Source organism: Lycium ferocissimum, chromosome 4 (genome assembly GCF_029784015.1).
Source record: "Lycium ferocissimum isolate CSIRO_LF1 chromosome 4, AGI_CSIRO_Lferr_CH_V1, whole genome shotgun sequence".
NCBI lineage: Eukaryota > Viridiplantae > Streptophyta > Magnoliopsida > Solanales > Solanaceae > Lycium > Lycium ferocissimum.
Genome location: NC_081345.1, coordinates 59,914,144 through 59,921,168, shown reverse-complemented (window position 1 = coordinate 59,921,168; position 7,025 = coordinate 59,914,144).

Here is a 7,025-nt window from a genome sequence, read left to right as displayed (position 1 = left end):
AGCTTGTGGCCTGCAGACTCCATAGGACCTTGTTTGGTATGTTGTGTATAAATTAGTGTATTATTTGTGAATCGGGAGTCAAACGGAAGGACGAGATTTCTTTATATTGATACTAGTACTTAGTGTACGCCTTGTTATTGGTATAGCGATTCTCAGATATCCTAATTTGCTGCTATGGAAATTGAGATTCGTTATGATTACTCAGGGATTATTTTTTGGTGATATTGGTGCGTCGTATGGCAATATTGTGTATCATTCAGTGATATTGGCGCACTATGTTTGGCACGGCTTGAACTTGATATTGTTCACGTATCAGTACTTGCACGTTCCATATTCATACTCATATTCATAGCATATATAGATTATCGAGTCATCCTAGGCTTCAGGACACGGATTTATGTGTTATTCTAGCCGTGGTGATACGAAATGACAGAGATGGAAATACTTATACTAAATTGTTGGGCTTTGTGATTGGTATTGATCATAGAAATAAGAAGGAAATATTGATGACTATGATATGGTGAGACTTGATTATTAGTAGAATTGAGAGTTGTTACTCCATTATGGTTTATCTTGTTGCCTTGATGTTGATGATGATATTACTTGTGCGCCCCTGCGTGGCACGGTTAGTTGGTATGTTTCATTGATATTGTACCTGCATCATATTCATACTGCATACATTATTGCATTGGATACTGAGTCATCTCTGGGCTGTGTACGGAATGACCGATATTCTTCTGAGACATTTTTGATATTGAGTCATCTATGGGCTGTGTGCGAAGTGACTGATATGGAACATTGATATTATGAGACTTTTGAATATTTGGTCCTCCTCGAGCCGTTTGAGTGACTAAGCTTGGACTTCGCGGTTCTACGGGTCAGGCCGCCGAGGCGGAGGTATTCCATCGTTAGAGTACAAGAGTATTGTGCATTGCATCGCATTGCATTCATACCTTATATCATGTATCGTTTTGATTATACTTCTTGGTTGATTATGACTTGGTTATAATGTTGGTTATATTTCTTGGTTGTTTATTAGTTAGACTACGTTGGTTGGATCGCACTAGTAGACTTGTTTGATATATGTGAATAGTTGGGACAGTTGAGATTATTTGTGATAACACAATGTTGGATACGAACGGTGATTACGTGGAAAAGCATGACTTGTACTCTATCGCTTACTTGTTTTCTTTTACCTTATTGCCTTTGTATATGTCAACTAGTCTTAGTTGGCCCATGATACCTACCAGTACTGTTGTTTTGTACTGATCTACGCTTGCTGCATTCTTTTATGGATGCAGAGTATTAGACAGGTTCACTTTTTCCTCGCGCCGATCGGGCGAGGCCGAGAGTCATTCCAGGGTGAGCGCGATGACGGACGCTACCCGGATGTTCTTTCCCTTACTTACTTGTCTTACTCTTATTTCGAGACAATTGTAGTATGAGACTTTTTTATCTTCAGACTTATAGTATTTAGTTAGTGCTCTTGTATGACCAGACCAGCTATTGGGGTGGTTTATGATTACTTCCGCATTTATTTTATATTCAAATAACAGGCTTCGTTGCTTTATTTTCTTCTGCTATATATATACTGGGTTTGTGAATATCGAACTAAGGGTTCGCCTACTGAGGTGGGATAGGTAGCTGCCCGCGTGACTTTCTGAAATTGGTCGTGACAAGTTGGTATCAGAGCCCTAGGTTACCCGATCTATAATACAAGAGCGTGTCTAGTAGTCCGGATTGGCACGGGATGAGCCCCGTACTTATCCGCGAGAGGCTATAAGACATTTAGGAAACTTTGAATTCTTTTTTTCATTCTTTCGTGCTACTCTCTATTTAAATTCCCCCCTCCGGAAAGATCGTATTTGTATTTGACCCTATCTTTCTCTCGTCGACATGGTCAGGACTCGAGCTACTATGGCTCGAGGTCGTGGATGGCCCGCGCCTACGGCCGGCACCGAAGGCGAGCGACGGCCAGAGGGCTGGACAGAGCGAAAGGTAGCGAGGCTCCCCCACCCAGGGGTAGAGTTCCGACGGTAGGATAGCACCGAGAGAGATCTCCATCCCCCGAGCCTGAGGTTGTGGCTCCAGCTCGAACATAGCCTAAGGTTACTTCTTATCAGGCCATGCATGATATTATGGCTAGAGTATTGCTTCATCTTGATGCCCAGCAGGCGGCAACCGGTGTTACTACACCCAGCGGGGATTCACGGACTAGGGTTGGGGCGCGTACCCGAGCGGACCTACGCGGGTAAGTACATTCCGCCGCGTGCCTATGGCTCCCGGGCATTGATACGATACCCGCTCCTCGGTGACGAGATTAGGCCCATGGAGGGCGCTTATGATCGCTTCGATCGTGAGCCGGTTGGGAGATTCAGGAAGTTAGAGGCGCCGAGGTTTGTTAGTACCTCGTCTGAGGATGCCTATGAGTTCATTCTTGATATGCATGAGTTTTTGCAGCATATTGGGATAGTGGAAACCCACGGCGTTGACTATGTGTCCCTACCGCTCACGGCGATACGCGATGACTTCGCGGAGGTATTTCGTGGCTCACAGACCGAATGCTCCCCTCCCCCGACTTGGACCTCGCGCTTGTCGCCTTTCTTGAGAAGTATGTACCGCGGTCTGAGCAGAAGCACGTAGAGGAGTTTTACATCTTCGAAAGGCAAGAGGCATGTCAGGAGGCCTATGTGACTCGTTACCTGTACCTGGCCCGTTATTCCACCCCCTTGATCCCTACTGAGCCTGACAGGATTAGGCGTTTCATTAGTGGGTTAGTCAGTCCTTTTCAGATTTCTTGCCTTCCAATGAAGGCCATGGGGGCTTCTTCCCGTACCATCGTTCTAGCATGCTTTCTTAGTCGGCGCGCTAAGGCCCACGCATTTGGAGGAAGGAGAAGAGGCATCGACAAATTAGGAGACATGGTGGTTCTAGCCGAGGGCGACGGTCGCTCTAGGCCGTACGCCCTTATGCTGCCAGTCCCATGCGCTAGCTTTACACTTTTTCATCTAGCGGGCCCTCCGTGTGGCGTTTTCAAGAGATCTCATCTCCGACTGGCCGGTAGCGTGGTTCCATCCGAGTCTCAGCCTCGTTTGTCGTTCCGGGCCCTTGAGGATCTCATATACATCCGGGGGAGCCTGGTCACCTTGCTATAGAGTGTACTTGACCCAGGCAGGATATTGAGTCTCCGAGGACTCGGGCAATCGCCGGTGGCCGTGGCGCGTTTTATCTAGTGATACGGTGGTGCTCGCTTAGGTCGCGTGGTTCGCGGGTCCCCGAGGTGGATCCTCGGATAAAAAGGGGCCAGGTCGGGCAAACATTTTATGCATTTTCGGGTAGACCCGAAGTAGAGGCTTCAGATGCAGTTATCTCAAGTACCATTTTCGTCCAACATAAGTTTTGCCTGTATTGTTTAATCCAGGGTCTATCTATTCATACGTGCCTGTTTTTCAAGCTATAGGTTGAGCCTTGTCGTATGATTTGGGGCTAGCCACCCTGTTGTGTTAAGACTTATCTTATTTTGTTTGTTATTGGCTTGTTGCCACGTGGAGACAATAGGTATTGGTGACTAGTGATATATCTTGGTCACGATATTGTAGTATCTTACGTGTTGATGTTCGATGCGAGGATAGTGTTCTGTTATGGCCTTTTTGACGATATTATTGTGATGTATTTGCGATATACGGGTTCGGATTGAGTAATTAAGACTTGTCATAATTTAGCTTAACTTCTAAACATAGGCAATGACGTGTACTTAGATCCGGCACTCGTCCTATTTCTTTTTCGTCATATCGGATGGCATCAGCCGAGTGAGGGAGCTTAAGGAGCAGCTACAGGATTTATTGGGTAAGGGATTAGTAAACTTGGATACTTCAAAGAAGGGGTTAACTAAGTTATGTTCGAGATAACATTCTGGAAATTGAGTGAGGCAATTCGGGCAAGGACATTTCAGTGAGATACATGAGGATATCAGTGAGATACATGAGGATATTAGTGAGACTGTTATGCGATACGCAAGATTTAGAGAGTGTTCGGTTTAGACTTGTAAGCGTTGAGGAAACTATAATGGATATAGTTTGTGGCCTACTATTTTCTCCAGGTGTGATTTGTACGAGACTCATGGTTATGTGATAGGTTACTGAGTGGGTTCGAGTAATGGTCAAACGATGGCGGTATAAGTGCACTGATGGAAATTGAGGAAAATTCCGTGAGATTCATGATCGGCAGCTAGTAATAAGTATATTTCATAAACCGACATGTTGAGATTTATAAAAGATGGCTTGGTGGTATGCTGTTGGGAAAAGTTTGTAACATTCTACAGCGGATGAGTTAGCGTGCTTTAAGAGAAAGAATTGTGGAGTTCCTATCATGTGAGGCTGGAGTTATATTTTTGAGGTGGGACCCTACTCGTGGTAATTCAGTATGATTGCAAGTAATATTGACTAGACAGTTTGGGTAAGCGCGTTTGGATATTAATGACCTGGGAGTAATTACGTGAGATTTAGAGCAGTAGTTGTAAGATTGGATATAGCATATAGAGATGTTACAACGGGGCATTCTATGGTTAAGGGGGTATTATATGAGGCTACAGGTTTTGCGTCAAAAAGTTCGGAATGCTATTGGATTTGCGTATTGGGTAATAATTGAGAAATATGAAGATTGAAATCGTAAGGTATAACTCTTCGGTACTAAGTTGATAACTTGGATAGGACTGAACTTGTGGAGTCGGGGGTGACAGACATGAATTGTTATGCGTGGTATGACTGCGATTGGTTTCAAAATTTGGAGTCAGTTCTAACAACTATCATTGACATCCTAGAGTTGTGCATTCATTCAGGGTCAGCGTGGTTCAAATTTAGCTTAATGGTCTATGGTTATAATTCCAGGAAGACATTTAAGGATTTGATGTGCTTTCTACAAAGTGCTCGAGGTATGATTTACGATTTACCAAACCTTGTTAGGATTTCCTAGTGGATTTGATAATATTTTCTGAGAATAGTTACTTGGGTAGAATAATGGATTGCAATGAGTTTAATACAGATTCGAGGAGAACTGTTGTGCGAGAGGTGATCGGTTGTTTGCTCGATGAGATATTTAGTGGTATGGTTCTTGTATTGTGATTTGAAGGATTAAGATGATTTGGAACTTGCCAAGTTGATTGGTTTTGATGGAATTGCGTAGAGATCGCAGATGAATCAAGGATTCTTTCTGGCGAGAGTAAGTTATGGGTTTAGAATTTTGGTATGTGTGATCATATGTTTCTAAGGAATCGCAAAGACAAAAAACGACTCTAGTAAGTGAGAAAGAAAGGTTAGCGAAATTAGAATATTTCATCGGCCTCTAATGGGCTATGGTTTGTGGTCATGTTTCAAAGGATTGTGATTAGTTTGGGATTCAGTTTGGTTCGATAAGAATCTTTCCTATTATGAGAATCCTGATATGTGTTCGAGATACCCCGCTATTTCGGCTCGTATCTTCCGTTCCTCGTCGGCCGAGACGAGCGATTGTTTAACTGGTATCTGATGTAACGACCCGTTTGGTCGTTATTGCATCTCCGACACTTTTGACCATTTTCCGAGCTTGGTTAGCTCACTTTTGACCAGAGGGGGCTGTTGACACGCTTCCCGAGGTGTTTAGATTTGATTTGGGTGACTTTTTGTGAAAATTGGGCTTAAAGCAAAAAATGGTTGACTCAAAGTTGACTTTTCAATAAACGGGCCTTTTTCGAAAATCCGTCAATTTCGAGAAGTCCGGATGGTCATATAGAACTTGTGTGTATATCTAGTTCGGTTCCCAATGCACTCGGATGCATTTTGGGACTTGGATTGGGAAGTTGATTATAAGCTATCGGGGGTTGACTTGGTCAACGAGACCTCCGACGGAAATTTCGAGGCTAGAGTGCGTTCGTAGTGCGTTTTTAGCTAGAGTACATTCGTAGCGCATTTTTCTGTATATCTGCATATTTATTTTGTGTCCGGGAGGTTTCGGGATGGCTCCAAGCGTCGATTCCATGTTCGAAGACACCGAACTTATCTCGGTGTCCGTGGCAGCCATAGCGGCTCCTGCTGGCCGCCAAAGCGGTCGGGTGGCCACCATAGCGGCCGGGTGGCTGCCATAGCGGTCGGCCACAAAAGCGGCCAGGTGGTCGCCAAAGCGACCGAGTGGCCGCTATAGCGGCCGGGTATAGCAACAGCAGTTGACAGGCAGAATCTGCTATTTTTATGTTTTAAAAGCCCCAACCTTAAGTCATTATTTCATTTTTCATATCTCTAAGCTTGGGAGGCGATTTTGAGAGGGTTTCCACTAGTTCTTCACAAAGGTAACATCATTGACCTTAGAATAATCTATTCGCTTCTCTTAACCATTAATCTATGCTAAGATTCTTCGTAAGAGTATGAAGGCTAAGTGGGTTTTGGGGTTTTCTTGTATAATGAACTTGTGGTTATAAAACCTTGATTTGCTGGTGGATTTAGCTTAGGTAAGCATGGAATGGATGGATAATTGTCACACCCTAGCAATGGTAGGGCATGACGGGCACCCGACTCCCATCAGAGTCGAGCGAACCCTTAGACATTCGCTCTATCAAAACCTGTCATTTCAAAAACTTTTAAGAACATAAAATTTTTCCAAATAGAAATCATTATCTCTATAACGATTATGAAAAATAAGTACTTTAAACCAATCTAAATCATCTAAAATACATACTCTTTTAAAATCCGTAAATGACTCAACTGACATCACTTTGTCGATATCTCGACAAACGTACACAAGACACCGTTCGTGTGGTCTCTAAGAAGTAAACCGAACATTATGAGTCGCATGTGGCCCCGACATGCCCATAATCATACATATCTATACATGACTCAAACGCCTACGCTGCACGAGGTGGAACTTGCCAATCCCACTCGACGTCCGAGTATCCTAGCTATATACTTAACCCGCAAAATTCGAGGCTGCGGCATGAACGCAAGATCCCCAGCAAAAGGACGCCGGACGTGACAATGTACAAGAGTATATAAGGTGGT